This window comes from Monodon monoceros, unplaced genomic scaffold, assembly GCF_005190385.1.
Source record: "Monodon monoceros isolate NGI ecotype Baffin Bay Population unplaced genomic scaffold, NGI_Narwhal_1 Super_Scaffold_15, whole genome shotgun sequence".
Classification (NCBI taxonomy): domain Eukaryota; kingdom Metazoa; phylum Chordata; class Mammalia; order Artiodactyla; family Monodontidae; genus Monodon; species Monodon monoceros.
In genome coordinates, this window is record NW_021703771.1 from 37,210,181 (window position 1) to 37,228,619 (window position 18,439).

Here is an 18,439-nt window from a genome sequence, read left to right on the forward strand (position 1 = left end):
CAAGTTTGGGGGACTTCCCTGGTGGTCCTGTGGCTAAGACTCCAGGCTGCCAATGCAGGGGGCCCGAGTTCAATCCACAGTCAGGGAACTAGATCCCGCATGCCGCAACTAAGAGTTCGCACGTCTCAACTAAAGATCCTGCACGCAGCAACGAAGATCCCGAGTGTCAAAACTAAGACCCGGCGCGGCCAAATAAATAAGTACGGTGTTTTTTAAAAATAAAAAAAAAAAGATATATGCAAGTTTTTGGTTGCTTTTCTATAAATTTATATTAGACCAAGGGTTGGCGTCGATTGTCTGTTTTCAGATTTCAGAGCTAAGCCCTGCCATCCTCTGCAGGCAGCAACCCTTCCTTGAGAAACAGGCTTTGGCTTGTTATTGGGCTTAAGACTGAATGCTTGACCACGGACTGCCATGCAACCTGAGCTGCCCATCATGACCTGGGTATGGTCTAACCACCAACCCATAAAGTTGGATGTGCACATCAGCACTCCATTGTCAAATGAAGGTGGCATGAATGATACTGGGCTTGAGCAGGCCCTAAAAATACATACGCGTAAGTTACAGGAGGAAGTGGCCCAAATGCCCATGGGCCATATTCCCGCTACATTACCATCTCTCTCCCAGCCTGTACCTATGTCTTCACGGGGAGTTCCCTATGACCAGTTGACTGAGGAAGAGAAAACTTGGACCTGGTTTACAGAAGCTGCCGCACAATATATGCAGGCCACACCCCGAAGTGGACAGCTACAGCCACACAACGGCATTCTGGGACATCCCTGAAGGACAGTGATAAAGGGAAACGCTCCTAGTGGGCAAAATTACAAGCAGCGCTCGGAAGGAGAAATGGCCAGAGATTAAGTCTATACCAGCTCCTGGTCTGTGGGCAACAGTCTGGCTGAATGGACATGGATAGAATATGATTGGAAAATCGGTGACAAGGCAGGATGAGGAGGAAGAGGTATGTGGAGAGACGTCTTTGAACGGGAAAAGAATGTGAAGATATTTTTGTCCCATGTGAATGTTCACTAAAAGGTAACCTCAGCAGAGGGGGATTCTAATAAAGTGGATAAGATGGCCTGTTCTGTGGCTACCAGTCAGCTTCCTTCCCTGCCCATCCCTGTCATCATCCAATCGGCTCATGAACAAAGTGGCCACAGTGGCAGGGATGGAGATTATGCATGGTCCCAGCCAGTAACGTCGGCTTGTGTCAAGGCTGATCTGGCTACAGCCACTGCTGAGGGCTCAGTCTGCTGCATCAGAGACCAATACCGAGTTCCCTATATGGCTCCATTGCTTGAGGTGATCGGCCAGATGGAATGATTACATGGGACCACATCATCATAGAAGGGGCAGCATTTTATTCTTAAAGGAGTAAACACTTATTCTGAATATGGATTTGCCTTCCCTGCGTGCAATGCTTCTACCAAAACTACCATCCGTGGATTTACGGAGTACCTTATCAACCACCACGGTGATTCACACAACATTGCTTCTGATCAAAGAACTTCTTATTCCCAAATTCCAGCCTTTTTTTGGCTAGAGCTAGGAGTCCAGGACTACACTGGAAGAGTCAAAGAAAAGAACTCAGGACTACTAAAGGAGCAGATGGAAATGACAATCTCAGAAAACCAAAGTGACTTGTGGCCCTCTGTGCAGATATGAATACACTGCCAGTGACTACACAGACTGAGGGACCTAGCACATGCTGTTCCCTCCACCAGGAGTTCTCCAGATCCTCCATAACATAGCTCAAATGTCAAAGACCATCCATCATCACTCAACCATAGCCCACGATTCTCGCTACCCTGGCCTGTTTCCCTCACAGCACTTGCCAGTATACTGCCTATTTGTCATATACACACTCTTTTCCTCAGCTATAGGAAAAGGCCTTGTCCAGCAAGTTCAGCATTCAATCGAACCTTTAGTAACCTGACACGTAGCTGGCATTCAATAGTTGCTGAGTAAGTAGGGATGCCCACTTGAAGGCCTAAAGATGTCAAATTTCAGATGGATTCTTCAGCCAAGACATGCTGCTCGCTGCCAACGCAAAATAGCTTAATTGTAATGTTCTGTTTAATAGGAAAATACTGAGGTATATACATCCCTAATGGTTTAAGTAGACTCACACAACCATGGTAACCCACAAAGAGTTCCTTGCATTGGAAAAACATTCAATGGATTGCTTTCAGCCATCTTTTTATTTACAGTTTGTGTTTAATGCAAATCAATTCCATAACAAGAGAAGTTACTATGAATCAAAGCATAAATACACAAACACAATATACAATCCAAAATAGATGTACAGCATTCAGGCATGAAACAAAAGAGAATGTTCATTCACACACACAGTAGCTTGAGATCTGTTGGATATGGTTGTTCCAGTGTAGATTTCTAAAGATGGAAAAAAAAAATGACTGGTTATCAAGACTACTGTGGCCATATTAGATTTCGGAACATCTAAGCATCAGTGTGTGACCATGCGAACAAAAGACTTTAGGGAGTGTCTATTTTTAAAAAGGTTTCTGTGCATCAAGGCAGTTGTGAAAAGATTTACTTTCCAAAATCAAGCCCATTTTAGGCTTAGGACCAGGTTCTAACTATCTAAAAATATTGAATGATAACATAAAGTGTTCCAAATGTGGCTATTCTGATTCAGTTTAAAAAGAAGTATTTACAGAAAAGAGTACAAAAGTTTTTCTGAGTTTAATGTAAGCAAGCTTCCAGTCTTCCCTTGCCAAATACATTTGATTTATAGTTTAGCTCCTTCACATATTTGCCTTTTTAATTTCAAGATTTGTCAATCTTCAAAACAGATCATTTTTTAAACTGTAAAAAGTATCCGACATACGCAGAAATAAAAAGCATTTTGAATTAGTTGAGATCAATGTAATTCTACTCTTTGTTATCTGTTTAGCTAAATGAATCTACTGCTCTTTTTGAATAAGAATAGTTGATAAATATATAAGCAAAATGTACTCATTATGCTTGGATTTGGGGTAGATTCCAATCCATCATTGCCCTGGTACATATCAATGACTATATAAAAATTCAAATGCAATGTCAAACCCAAACCCCAAGGGAAAGAAAGAGTTCAGTTCCCAAGAGAACAGCGATAGCTCAACATAAAATTTTCTCTAGAGTACATCAGCATTAAATTAGTACTGCTGAAACAACACATTGAGGATTTACAGTAACACCTGGAAGTTCCTTCTAATGTACATATAAATAGAATCACAGAAGCTTTGTTTTACCTCATTGTTTTATGGCCTTATAAATTTAATGAACAAATGAAAACTGAATCTCTGTTCCACATCCCATTCTTTATCTCTAGGTAAGATAAAATCTATTCTCACTTTCAAGGTAGAGTTTTATGTGTCCATACTTCTTAAGCCACATTTAAGGAAATCATCTCTTAACTAATTTTGGATGTCGTCTCTCTTCATCTTGTACAGGAAACTCCAGCAGATTTAATATTGGCATTCGTCATCTAGTCAAACCCTTCACATGCTCTTCAAACCAATCAAATTTGGGATCCTCAACAGTTTCTGTCAATAAAATAAGGTGTGGAACTGGCAGATTCATTCAATGAAGACCTGTTTTTTTTTCCCCTTGTCACACTGGATGTCTGGATGCCATCTGAATTGGGTTTAGAGGATGGGAAGTATAGATGTTTCTTGGCCTGAGTCTCTTAACAGTAGAGATGTAGAAGGGAGAGCGAGATCACCAAGAGACCGGCTGTTGACTGCAGAGTACCGGCACTTGCCTTGGTGGTGGCATTCGCTGGATTGGGGGCAGCTGAGGTATGCTGGGAGGAATTACTTGAAGGCATTACAACAGTTGTTTGATTTGAATAAATCTAAAATATATAAGAAGTTACACTGATCAATTTCCAACATCACAGTTGTCTCCACATACACTTAATATGCAATTAAGATAGATGATATATTCTCAGATTGCTCTGTTCCCATTATTCCCTTACGCACATCATTTAATTCTGAATTTTTGCTTAGTCCCACCAAGATCTTTTAGTTTCAAAACCCACTACCTAGAGATACCTAATGACTGCAAGTAGCAACAACAACCAAAAACAAGCAAACAAAAATGTTCTTCAATAACTACATAACTCCCAAGAGTATGACTTTATCCTTAATTCTTTATAAAGTAATAAGTAACCAAGTTAACTAATCCAGTTTCTGATTATATTAACTGGCATTGCAAAAAAGGTTTCCTCTATTTTCCCAAGAAGGGGAGATTTTAAAGTTGCACAAATAATTTGGATTTTAAAATATGGTAATTTGAGACATGTTATGAGAATTGAGTCGTCTATCCTGGATTTGCTGGGTAACTTTCACATACCCATCTAATACAGCCTTGCGTTTAACTTAAGGGGCCCTGCGTATCTTATCTGCTCCCTTGAAATCTTGAAAATTATATATAACCCATCTCAAAAATGGCCACGATATTCATTTTAAGTTGAAAAGTATAATATAATGAACCCCTGCCTTAAGGCAAAATGATTTCACCCAAAGCATCGTTTAGTCGGAATGACTTCACAACAGATGAGAGGGTTTGGTGTTGTTTTCACCAGCTGCAGCCTTCCTGCCTGGTCACTAAGCTCACCACTGTGGCCAAGGACCAAGGTCCCCCCCAGTGTCCCAGCGCCTGAGTGGCATTATTCACCACACTATTTTTCGAGTCACTAAATGCACAGTCCAGCGGGGCACGTGGTAATCTCTCCTTTGTCACGGAACAAAGGCAGTCGGGAGATTTCAGCTCTCACTGCAAGAGAGGGTTTACAAGGGCTTCTGATTACAGGCGGGACCAGGACGTGGCACCAAGCAGGTCTGGCCACATGTACGTTTGGCTGCCTTATCAATCCAAAGATAAAACCATTCTACCTTTTGTTGTAAACCCATAAGGTAAACCCAGCTCCTTTTGTTATAAAACCCATAAGGACATTAAGCAAGCATTGATTTAAAAATTGGTAAATCCTATCTAAAATAGACTAATTTTTAAAATCTCGATCAAGTCAAATATATTTATTGGAAACCTACCCAATAGCGTGTGCTTCCAGGAAAAAGCACTTCCACTAAAAGGAAAGCATTAACATGGTACATAATTTAAAACAGGGCTCGCTGTTTGGGGGCAAGACTTGTTTTGGGATCCCTGAAGGTAATCTGTTCTTATTCAACAAAGCTTTGGTGCATCAGGTGACTTTTTTACTAGAGCCCAGTGCAGCAATAGGAGAATCAAAGGATCCTCCACAACAACGAAAAAAACTGTTAATATATTAAACTGACATTAAACAAAATTTTCCCTACCAAACTACCAAAGATTTATTTGCATAACTATTAATAAAAACCCTCAAATTTGGAGGTGGGGTGGAGGATCTGGTTGGAAAGGTGATGGAGTGGGCGGGGGAGAGCAGCGTTTCTGGTGGCCGTGCCCCTCCCCCACCGAGGAATGGTGAAAGGCTCGCGAGCGCAGCCGACCCGCAAGACAACAATAGGGTACAGTTACGCAGCCCGCGGAGCGCAAGACGAGGAGCGCTCCGCTCTCAGGCTGCGCTCGCAGGTGAGCCCGGCGGCTGGGTGTCTGGGGACCTGGCGCACCCAACTTTTCGGACGAAATGCTCAGCACTCAGAAAGCCCCAATGGAAGGCGATGGCGAGCCACCCGCTCGGTCACCTCTACCTACCCTCCAAGCCCAAGCTGCTGGAGACAAGTGCCCCTTCTCTCTCTCCCAGCGCCCCCCCACCACTTGGATCTCCCAGGCTCAGCCCCTGGCCTCCCTCGCGGCCGCCGCGCACCCACCCGGCCGGACACCGCAAGCGAGGTCGGTTCCCGGGACAGAGGATCTGGAGAGGAGGCATTGGGGACAGGGACAAAGCCTTGCGGGGACTCGGGACAGAAATGTCCCACCCACCGCCTGCCCAGAGCTAGTCAATCTGGCTAACACGGGGTTCCGTGGTGACGAGATGGACCTGTAAAGTCGTCCCCGGGAGAGCACAGGGTCAGGAGAGGGTCCCCGCCCAGGCCTCAGCCCCGAAACACGCGGGACTGAGGTGGGTTGATAGGGCCAGGTAGCCGCGGCTTCCTCGGGATCCACGAACCAGCTCTGAATGGAGAACGGACGAGAGCAGCGCCCCCGAAGGGTATCGTCCCCTCTCTTTGTGTGGTGCGCTGGGGACGCGAAGACACTCGTAGAGGGAAGCGGGGTGTTCATGGGATCCAGGGACGACCTCCCCAAAAGGCCTGAGGTCTCCAGGCGCTCCAGAGGTGGGGAGCGCACCTTCTCTTCCCCGCTAGCACCTCGGACTTCTGGGTGAAAGCAGGCGGTGGGCGTCAGGCTGCCTGGGAAGGGCTGCGCGGAACCCGGGGTGGGGCGGAGTCCTCCCAGCCCACGCGCGGAGGTGCTTTGTTTCCGGGGCCGCGGAAAGGGTGGAGGCAGCCGCCACGGAGTGGAAAGTGGGCTCCACATTGCCGTCCCACCAGGTCAGATTCTACTAGATTCTCTCTCCGAGTTCGGGCCCGTGGCCCGAGGTGGGGGGCGCAAGCCAGTCCCCAGGGGGCGGCCCCACCCCCCTAGGGCGCGGACCCCAAGCCCCAGCGTGCGCCAGGACCTCACCTGCGTAGGTAAGAGCAGTGCCAGAAGCAGCAGCCCCAGTCCGAGCCTGGCCACCATCGCTTTGCCCATGTCCGCTCCGTCGGTGCGCAGCGCGTCTCACTGGATGCGGGGTACGTGAAGGACCGCTGGCTCCGGGCGGACGCAGGCAAGGTGGGGAGGGCGGCTGGCGGGCGGGACCTTATATACCGGGACAGCCACAATAGCCGTGACGTGGCGCCGCCCGCCCACCCGCGCTCCCCTCCTCCTCCTCCGCCGCCGCCGCCGCCGCCGCCCACCGCGCGCGCCCGCTGGCCGCCTCTCCGCATCCCGGCCCTCGCCTGGCTCCCAGCGCCCTCTCCCTCCGCCGGCCCCGGAGACCTCCGGGCGGCAGGTGGGCGGCCGGCGCTGCTGGCTCCCGGAGGGATGCTTTGTCTTTCCCCGGGCAGGCAGCGTGCAGGCTGGCACAGGCGCCCGGCACCTCCCATACACGACCCGGGGCGAACTAGCGAGCCACACACGCCGTTCCCGGGGCCGAGCCCAAGTTTCCTTTGTTTCCCCGGACCTGCCATCTTACCCCCCAAAAGAAAAGTATGAGCCTCCCGCGCGGCGGGCAGCCTCCAGTCCCGGCTGTGACTACGGCGCGGACCCCGGGGCTCCCTCGGCTAGGGTTTTCTCCGATTTCCGCCCCAGAGGAAGGGGAACCGTGCGGGGTTTGTGGGCGTCCCGGACCTGGCGACGGGAACAGGGCGCCGGCACGCGCGTGCCCTTCCCAGGCTGGTCGGCCGGGCTGGCAGGAGGCGCCCGCGCTCAAAGCAATGTGTGTGTGCTCGGCCCCGCGCCCGTCACGCCCGCCCCTTCCCCCAGCCACTCGCTTTGTTTTTGGAGCTCCTCGTGTTCGCCTGTGAGAGTTCTATGGGGCATCCCAGGTCCCCGGCCCCCCGAGAGGTGGGAGCCGCCCGCCGGGCGCGGACACGCTGCCCGGACACTGGTGACGACTGAGTTTCGGTCCCCGGCGCTCCTCCCTGCCGCCACTGGCGGACGGGGGCGAGGAGACGATAACCCACTCGGAGGGGTGATTTCCCCTCCCCAGCCCTAAAGGCCCCGCCGGCCCTCACCACGCGGCTTTGCTCCCAGGTCCTACCCAGGGAGCGGGAACCTCCTTGGCGGTCCCATTAGAATTCGCTGCCCCAGTGGAATTCCTGGGGACATGCTTCTTTGGTCTCTGTTGCAACGTACTTGCTCATTATCCTTTTAAAGAGCAAAAGCTTTCGGGATAAGGCTTTTACTTTTCCATAGCTGCCATTAGGCGATTTAACGAACTGGTGCATGTAGGAGATTAGTCATTATTCTGCAGATTTGAGTGGAATATATTTTCTAACCATCCTATTGTGAAAACTTTCAAGCACACAGTGAAAGTAGAAACTCTTTTACTGGTGGAAGGTTTTTTATTTAATTTGAGTTGCGGGACATAATCTTTTTAAAGTTTGCCCAAGTGGTTTGCCGTCTTTGAAGCAAACAGAGACCAAACATAGTAGGGCTGTAAATTTGTTTAAATTTTACTTTTGCAGAGCAACCTGGTTAAACAAGGTTTGTTTTACGGAAGCAGAGTGGCAATGGAATCCACAATAGTTGGTCTGTGACTGAATGGGCCTGTGCCTTACTGGTCAACCACTTTAACTCAGTAACTTTCCACGTTTAGTATGTACTGTGCAACACTTGAATTTCTGTCCTGCACCAGCGGATTTTCCTGTTTTACAGTATTATCACCTTGTATAGAAATAACCTAGCCCGTTCCAGGACGTGAATGGTCTGTGGCCCAGAAGTGCCTCGTCCCAAGGCAGGGCCCATAGGAGAAGCTGCTTGTTGAACTAAATGGTGGTATTCATAGGATGCATTAATTTTGTCCTGTATCTCCTTTTTCTATTCCTGGTCCCCTCCTCCTCCCTCCTCCTTGTTATTAATTTGAAGAGATTAACTAATGGAGTGGTTAAGAATAGATTCTAGAGCCAGACTGCCTTCGTCCAAATCCCGGTTGTGCTACTTTTACTTGAGGCAAAAAGCCTCCGTTTCTTCATCTGTAAAATGGAGATAATAGAGCCATTATGAATTAGTTATTAAAGGGTTGTTGTATATAAAGCGTTAGAGCAGTGCCTGCGTTACCCTGGGAGCTCTCAGGTGATATTTGCTCCTGCACTGAAGGTCTCAGGAACCTTCTTTGCAGCTGTGTGATTCATGAAAGACATATCAAGCACCAAATAGTACCCAAATCTGGTAAGGCCCCTCATCACCAGCTAATGAGACTGCATAATTCACGAAGCAAGGCCCTTCATATCTGCCTAGCAGTTCCCCTGGGCATCCTATAAGGGGTGTTACCTGGGGCTTTGACAATTCTGTACCCTGGAGGCTTAGCCCTCCTAGGGAAGTCCTCATTACAAATCCTTCATGCCACTCTATTTCCTATATGGCAAGAAACTCAAGAAAACTGCCTGAATCTTTCTTCTAGTTTTCTTTCTGTGAATTCCTTCTTCCTGTTCATTCTTCTCTTCTGGTTTTCCATAGTCATTTGTTTGCTTTTCCCTTAGTCAATAATAGCTCATGCTCCTAAGACTATACATTGTGAATCTCAATAGTCATCCTAGAATTTTTCTTAAGACACATTGCCAATTTACATTTTTATGAAGAAAGTATTTCATGGAAGGATCTTGTAACTGATGGATTCCATACATTGGCATATGTGTGGAAAGTCATAGCTTTAAGTTTTAATATTTTTTCCATGAGATAGCATGTGACCCAATTTTTTGATGCTAGTTCTCTTATGAGTAAAATTAAGGAAGCAATATGTACAATTTCTTAGTGCAGAACTGTGAGGAGTGATGAAGAACCAAACTAAAGATCCAGAGTCTAGGTAGACTCTGAAGTCAGACCTGGACTTGAAGCCTGCTCCATCACTTTCTAGGGGTCTGACTTTGGGAGAGCTTCCCAACCCCTGACACCTCAGTTTTCTCATCTGGAAAATGGGCTAATAATACCTGCCTCACAGGGGTATGATCTTCACTGAGATAATGTGTATGGTTAGCAGAGTGCCTGACACATAGTAGGGACTCACTAAGCTGCCACTTCTGTTGCTGTAGGATCTATTCATTATAGTGTGGCTTTTGAAATCTTTCATTTGTATAGCAGTTGCTCTTTTTCTCAAGCATCTTTGCAGGTGGTATTTTGTATGTGCACCTATGAGGTCAGTAAGGCAGACCTCATTTCTGAGGCACAGAGAAGTTAAGTAACTTACCCAAAGCCACATAGCCAGTTATGGTACCTCACCTAAAACCATAACCAAAGTTTCCTGACCAGATCCCAAGTGTTTTCTGTTTTGCCAACAAGAGCAGAGACACGTCTTCCTACACCATATCCTCTTCATCAAGCACTCAATCAATGTTTGCTGGCTGAATAGGCTAATGTTAAGGGAGCAGGTCAATTTGCTTTTTAAGGTAAAATAGTAAATCCTATTTTTAGGGGAAGAGAAGATATTACTTGACATTTTTAGAACGTCAACAAAATGGGTATGAAATATATTAATCCAATAACGGATGTTTCTTCTGTGCTTTATAGCAGAAATGGTGGCTGGAATAATTAAATAATTCGTTTAAATTCTATTCTGCAATATGGTGGTGTTTATGTTCACAATACTCTTCCCCCTTATTCCGTACCACCATTAAATGCATTAAATTCCATGCATTTAATATTTTGATCTATCCTGGTTTTTTAGCTAAGCTTTGTTCCAAACCCAGGAACTCCAGCCTGCTCCAACCATGAGATGGCAGTGAAGGTGACCAAGTGAAAGAGCGTTTTTGACTGAGTAGGTTCTAAGTCCTGGGGCTGGAGCTTGTTGAATCAGCAGATGGAGTCGCAGCCTGACTCTCTGTGGGGACGTGCTGCCCTCTGCTGACCATAGGAACCCCTCAGCTCTCACTGTCAAAAAATAAAATAAAACCCCTCCTTTGTGCCGACTATAAAAGCCCTGAATTTTTGAAGCCTTGTAAAGCTAATAAACCGCAATGAGCTTCCTTGACTATTAGTTCCTTTTTTCCCTCTAGAGACTCAAAGAAATTCTCTCAGGTCTTAGGCTTCAATCAAACAAGAAAACAAATGTAAAGTGTAGGAATTGTATTATTTTCAAATGCAAATTGGTAGTAGGATGCCTGCCTCTAAGCATCCTGGGGATTTTTTTCTTAAGGAAATGAAACAAAAAGAAGTAACTCTTAATCTCCTTGGCCAGAATTTAAATTCAGTGTCTCCATTGTGTGTTGTCAAGGATGTGAGAAAGCCAGTCTTCTCATCGACACTGATGGGATTATAGAATGGAATTTGACATCTATCAGTATTAAAAATACATATCCCCCTTAGACCTAGCAGTTCTAATTTTAGTAACTTAGCCTACAGATATACTTGCAGAAATGCAAAAGGGTTTTTGCAGCACTGCTTGTAACAGCAAAGGATTGGAAATCACCTAATTATCCACCGATAAAGCCCCAACTAAAGAAATGATAGCATGTCCGTATCACGAAATATTATAAATCATTTAAAAGAGCATAATATATACTACAAAGAAAAATAACCAAATAAATTCTTCAGTGAAAAAAAGTAAGATACAGAACACTGTGTACACTAAGGTACTATCTGTGTTGAAAGGAAGGAAGGAAGGAAGGGGGAAAGGAAGAAAGAAAGAAAAAGCTAGATAGAAAAAGAGATTATTTCCAAAGGGATACACAAGAAATTGATAGCGGTACTTGCCTCTGAGCAGGGAGCTGGCTGGGCTAGGGCACAGAAGAAGTAAGAGCCATTTTTCATTACATACTGGTTTGTACTCTTTGAATTTTGTACATTACTTATTCACAATATGTACATTATCTATTCATTTATCACAATAGATAAAATCATTTAAATAATGTCAATACATTCTGTGGCTGACTCCCATAAAGCAAATGTGTGGAAAACGGATTTTTTCCGGCCCCCGGGGAAAAAAATTCATTGTACCCCACCCCCACCCCGCCTACTCTCAGGAGCCCTCCTTCCATCATTCACAGGTTCTTGAACAGAAATTATAGTTTTGCCTCAGCTCATCCATCCAATGACAACTGTGAGACCAATTCTCTCGAGTCCAGATGGTACACACACAAAAGCTTTCAGGAAAAATGAAGAACGGAGCTGAAGAAATAATAATGAGAAATCACTTGGCAAATCATCTATTTCATCATTTTATTCTCCCTGTGGTGTCTTGAGCGGCCGAGGCTGTTAGAGGAAGAAGAGCTTGGGGTTGGGGGTTGCTTCACAGGAAGGCCTGAGCTGGGAGGGGTTAGTCCCTTTAAGGGAGCTTTTAAAGATTCCCCTTCCACTCCTGGGCAGGAGATGGAGGCGAGGGCTAATTCGGTAAATCCTAGCGTGGGTGAAACCCTACTTCATCCTCACAGAAATGAATCTTCAGGCCACAAGAGTGCTACATCATTTGCCATTTACATGTGGACCCTAAACGATCCTTTGCTTGGGAATAATGAAACTGGAAGAGTGGTAAAGTATATATACATTTTTCATGCTCCTATGATTTTCAGTCTTATTTCCATATCCTTTGTTTGTCCAGGTCCTTCCTTTTACGTTAGGTTTCAGGCAAGAGGGTCCCTTATGCTACAAGAGATTAGTAAAATTTTAAGTGGCCAGGAAAATTGGATTAAATATTTTTACAAACCTAAATAATGTTATAACATGTAACACAATGGTCCATTTCATAAAATGTGACATTGTGCCGGAAAGAGGAACCACATTTTCAGACTTTGTGAAATAACAGTCAGCCATTAAAATAAGATTAAGTGAATTTTTTTTTTTTTTTTTTTTTTTTTGGCTGCACTGCACGGCATGTGGGAAAACTTAGTCCCCCAACCTGGGATCGAACCTGCACCCCCTGCAGTGGAAGCACAGTGTTTTAACCACTGGACCGCCAGGGAAGTCCTAAGGCTAGGTGAATTTAATAAGCTAGGTTGAAAAGGGATTTCTCTATTGAGAGCCATATCTATATATATAGATCTTTGAGTTTTAAAGAAAAGTCCTCTCAACATTCTTTTACATATTTTTTTCTTTTTCAGATTTTAAGTGTAATATTTTAAGGCCCAATATAGAAAAATTTGGAAAATACAGAAAAGTATAGTAAAGAATATTAAAATTACTCATAGACCCCTAACCAGAAATAACCACTAATAATAAATTTTTTAGTATTTTCTTTTTGATTATGTATATACTTATGTATTTAGAGTTTGCTGGCTTATTTGTTTTGCTGAATTAGGAGCAAATGTGCATAAAGTTTTCTATCTTGTTTTTTCCACTCAATAGAAAACAGTAAAAAAAATTTAATCATAAAATTTGAGGCCACATGACAAGATTAATGAAATAATGGGGTGACCTGTGCAAGCGACCAGCTAGGGTTTCTGCAAGATCCAAATTCACCCAGGTCCTCCTGGCTTCAGTCTGGTGCACTGGTGGCATTTATTTGCTCCAAATATTGATGGGGGTGATTCAGGGTTCAGGGGTTGGCAGGGCTTCCAGGACCGCAGGGTCAATTTCTGGACTCTTTTGGAGCTAGGAGAACACTGGGTCTCTGCATCCCTGCTTTCCAAGAAGGGATGCTCTGTCCCTTGTCCTCCCTCTACATTCCCCACACCCCAGAAGGCCTTTAGTGCAGCCTTATTAGAATTAGAAAAGGGGAGCTGATAAGGATGAGAGCCAATAGCATTGTATCTGAATTTGTGTTATCTCAGGACGTATTTTTGGCAGCCTTTACTCTATTTTTCTTTGTCATTACATGTTCTTCAAAAACATTATTCATAATGACTGTACAAAATTCTTTCTTATTGAATGTTTGTTCCTATTGTAGATAACCTCATAAACATCCTAACACACATGTTTTGTTTTCATTCCTGGTTATTTCCTTAATGGTACATTCCTAGCTTGGATCTTGAAATAAACAGCCAAATTGTCATCTAGAAATGTACACTCACAACAGCAATGTGTGAGATTGCCAAATCCACAAACCTTTGCTGAACGTGAGAATTATAATAGAAAAATATTTTTAAATTTCATAGGAAAAAAATCTCATTTGGACTTGCATTTTCACTATCAGTGAGATGAAGCTGTTTTCAGTTATTTATTAGCCATTTGGATTTTTCTTTTTATGAATTGTTCTGCATACATTTTGCATATCCACAGAAGTGACATGTGTCATGAGTGTGCTCAGGGTGAGGAGACAGTAGACTCAGATGTCATTTGGTTAGGTCACATAGAACCTACATATGGAAAGGATGCAGAAGTAAGTCAGTGCAGTCAGCCGGGCTTCAAAGCAGAGAGATCTACAGTATTTTCCAGGCTAGTCGGAACATGTTTTCAGACCCTGAAATCCTCCTTGGGGTGCACAATTGCAGACGATAAAATCTAGGTGAATGAGGGTGAGATCAGTACTTCAGGAAGCTTACTGGTCTCTCTCAACACCCAGTCTTACATACTTGAGGCTAAAACAGTTCTGTACATAAACTCTAAACAAGTACTACAGGCCACCACCACTGGACCTGGAGCACCTCTTCAATCTTGGAGTTATCATGCTTCCTGATTACAGGGTATGGTGCCCTGAGGCATGAACTGGGTCCTCTTAATCACTTTCAGCCTCAAAGGAGAACACATCCTGGTTCAAGTACATTTTCAAAGTTAGAATATTTACTATAGGTCTTAGTTGTCCACATACCTGTGGGTGTCAAACTAATACTTTTTTTTAAAAAATATATTTATTTATTTATTTTTGGCTGCATTGGGTCTTCGTTGCTGCGCAAGGGCTTTCTCTAGTTGCGGTGAACGGGGGCTACTCTGCATCACGGTGCGTGCGCTTCTCACTACGGTGGCTTCTCTTGTTTTGGAGCATGGGCTCTAGGCGCGTGGGCTCCATAGTTGTGGTCTGTGGGCTCTAGAGCGCAGGCTCAGTAGTTGTGGTGCACGGGCTTAGTTGCTCTGCAGCATGTGGGAGCTTCGCAGACCAGGGCATGTCCCCTGCATTGGCAGGCGGATTCTTAACCACTGCGCCACCAGGGAAGTCCCTAATAAGTTCTTGAACCAGCGAAAAGCCTCTTCCTGTTGTGTTCTTATGTATTGTAAGAACTCTTTACATATTAAGAAACATTGGCTCATTAGAGATTTGAGTGAGGCTTTTGCTCATATGCTTATATCTGACCAGAGTCAAATTAAGTATAAGGACAGCCAGACAGTGCCACGTGTACCAATCTACAAGGGACCCTACAGCATCATCAGAAGTGAAATGAGGAAGAAAATATTTTTTTTTTAAGATTTTTGTTTATTTTATTTATTTATCTTTGGCTGTGTTGAGTTTTTAGTTGCAGCACGCAGGCTCCTCGTTGCCGTGTGCGGGCCTCTCTCTAGATGTGGCGTGCGGGTTTTCTCTTCTTTTGTTCAGACGTGCAGGCTTAGTTGCCCCACGGCATGTGGGATCTTAGTTCCCTGACCAGGGATTGAACCCGCATCCCCTGCATTGTAAGGCGGATTCTTTACCACTGGACCACCAGGGAAGTCACGAAAATCTTTAAAAGTCTTTAAAACCATCCTCTCCAGAGAATTCCATATGTGTTTAGAAGCAATATTTGATATACACTTGGGGAAGTACTTGAATGAAGTAATATCCAAACTGTTAACCTGTTTTCTTGCTTGTTTTGTTTTGCCGGTTAATTTGCTTAAGATAACGGAGGACACGTTGAATGGTGCTGCCATTCCTCTCTCTTCTTTAAATTTCTCAAACTCTCCTCTAAAGAAAGGTAGAAGGGAATTCGCCAGTGGTCCAGTGGTTAGGACTCCACGCTTCCACCTCAGGGGGCACGGATTCAATCCCTAGTCAGGGCACTAACTTTCTACATGCCACATGACGTGGCCAAAAAAAAAAAGGTAGAAATATTTTAAAATATTGAAGGTACAACAATTAGTTACCGTACCCAGGGTACCCAAATGTCTTGGTTACTTTTTACTTATTCTTAGCCCTTTTTTTCTGCCCCAACATGCTAGAGGATGATAGCAACCTACATTAGCATCAATATCTCTGGACAGCAGCAATTCCCAGGGGAGTCATTGGGAGCGCAGGTCTGCTGGGAAATCAGACCCTTCAGAGGGGGTGTGGTTTGAAAGAGTTTCCTAGAGTTTAGAATCACTAGTGATGGCATTATAGCTTTATTAATTAGCAATAAAGGGTGTAGCATAAGTTGTAAAGCGTTAATCAGTAAAAAGCACACATATGACACAATGAGTAAACAAATAATTTAAAATAATTAGTATTTATTCCCTGACTGTGTACCTGCCATCGCAAATAAGGAAGTTCAGAATATAGTGCTTAATCTGCAATTTTTTCCCTTTAATTGCATCTGCCACCTTTTGTTAATTTGAAGCAAATTAAACCCTGAAGGCAGCATCCAAAAGTAAGAAGACTAAGCAGATTTCACTTTTCGGCAAAAATTATACAACAGCTTCCCCATCTTCAAAACAGTGAGTCATTCTTTTCCAGATGTGATAAACTATTTTCTGTTTCAATAGCATGCCCCAAGAAGTGACACGGTGATGCCAAGGATATGACAACCAACTCCCTTCTGCATGCTGGGCTACATAAGCTACATGAAACCCTTATCTCTTTGGGGTTCTATACCAGTGCTGTCCAATATAATTATAATGCAAGCCACATATTTTAAATGTTCAATTTTCTAGTAGCCACATTAAAAAAGTAAAAAGAAACAGGTGAAATTAATTTTGGTAAGGTATTCTATTTGACCCAATAGATCCAAAATATTATCATTTCATCATGTACTCAATATTAAACAATTATTGATGAGATCATTTATATTCTTTTTAGGTTCCATATTAGTTATCTATTGCAGCATAATAAATTACTACCAACTTAGTAACTGACAAGAACACATTTATTATCTCATTGTTTCTGTGTGTCAGGAATCTAGGCATGACTTAGTGGATTCTCTGCTTCCAGGTCTCTCAATCAACAAGGCTGCAATCAAGGTATCAACCAGGGACAGGGTCTCATCTAAGACTCAGCTGGGGAGGAACACTTCCAAACTCACATAGTTGTCGGCAGGATTCAGTTCTTAGTGACAGTCAAACTAAGGGGTTCACCTTGCTGCTGGCTGTCAGCTGGAACCCATTCTCGGTTCTTTGCCACATGGGTCTCTCCATATGGTGGGTTACTTCATCAGAGCCAGCAAACAAGAGTCAATAGAGTCTACCAGCAAGATGGAAATTACAATCTATGTCATATAATTGTGGAAGTGGCATCCCATCACCTTTGCCGTATTCTGTTGGGTAGAAGGAAGTCACAGGTCCCACCCACATTCAAAGATTCCAAGAAGGTGTGAGGCAAGGATTATTGGGAGCCATCCTAGAAACTGTCCACCACAGTACTATCTTTGAGATCCACTGTGTATTTGTGACCTCTCAAGTCAGATCAACCACATTTCAAGTACTCAGTAGCCACTGACTAGTGGCTACCATATTGGACAGCAGTATTCTGTAACAGCTTAAGCCCATACATCTGGGAATTACAGGATACCTGAAAACCGGTGTAAGCAATCATGTGTTTATATGGACAACTTAAACTCAAAAGAATTGAAAGTATAAAATATAGAAGGTTAAAAACATTTTGTTACTTTTAATAGGTAAAGAACTTGGGACTTCCCTGGTGGTCCGGTGGTTAAGACTCCAGGCTCCCAATGTAGGGGGCTCGGGTTGCATCCCTGGTCAGGGAACTAGATCCTGCGTGCCACAACTAAGAGTTAGCATGCCACAACTAAAAACAAAAAAAGATCCCATGTGCTGCAACTAAGACCCGGCGCAGACAAATAAATAAATATTGAAAAAAAAACTCTTATTACTATCATTTTAAATCTGGATCCTCAAAGCAACTAAGGCCAGGAAAACAGTCTTGCATTTGTTTTTACAATTTTATATTATCCTTCGCACTTCCCCTGGCTTACTGGCAAGTCCTATAGGCTGAGAGAAAGAGCTAAACAAAGGCAATTTACAGAAGGGTTAGGTAACCATAATATCAGAGGGCTCCCAGAAAGATATCTTGGTGAGTAATCTTATACTTTTCCCCTGCTTGATTCCTAGCAGGACCACTTTAGCCAGTCAAAACAAAGAATCGATCCTTGCATAATATTTTACCAGAAATAGGAGGCTCAGAGGAGGGATGAAGATGGGGATAGTTTCCAAGCAATTCTCCAGTTTCCCACTTGACCCCTGTGCGAGGCAGCCCTGTGTGAAGAGGAGCTGATCCCTGATAAATTAATTAAACAGGGAGGCCATTAGACTGAGGTGGCTCTCTGCCTTGGCAGCCTACATAAAAGCACACCCAAACCTAAGCCTGTCACTGCCTCAAGATTATGAAATTGAAACCGAAGGACAGCCCATCACAAACAGCCAAATAGGCTTTCCCAAATAAGGCAAACACTTAAGCTCTATAGCCAATCAAAAAACTTCTTTGCGGGCTTCCCTGGTGGCGCAGTGGTTGAGAGTCCGCCTGCCGATGCAGGGGACACGGGTTCGTGCCCCGGTCTGGGAAGATCCCACATGACACGGAGCGGCTGCGCCCGTGAGCCATGGCCGCTGAGCCTGCGAGTCCGGAGCCTGTGCTCCGCAATGGGAGAGGCCACAACAGTGAGAGGCCCGCGTACCGCAAAAAAAAAAAAAAAAAAAAAAGCTTAAAAAACTTCTTTGCTTTGCTTCCGCATCTGTTCTCTAA

The 18,439-nt window shown here is 44.3% G+C and overlaps 1 long non-coding RNA gene across 1 annotated transcript; it reads right to left on the bottom strand.

Annotated features, from left to right (window-relative positions):
* Positions 1 to 2,197: 2,197 nt before the first annotated feature.
* Positions 2,198 to 6,805, bottom strand: LOC114896238. Its single transcript, XR_003793748.1, has 2 exons — positions 6,631 to 6,805; positions 2,198 to 3,859 (listed from the first exon to the last, which is right to left on the bottom strand). It is a non-coding gene; the product is annotated as an uncharacterized LOC114896238 (long non-coding RNA).
* Between the last annotated feature and the right edge of the window lie 11,634 nt (positions 6,806 to 18,439).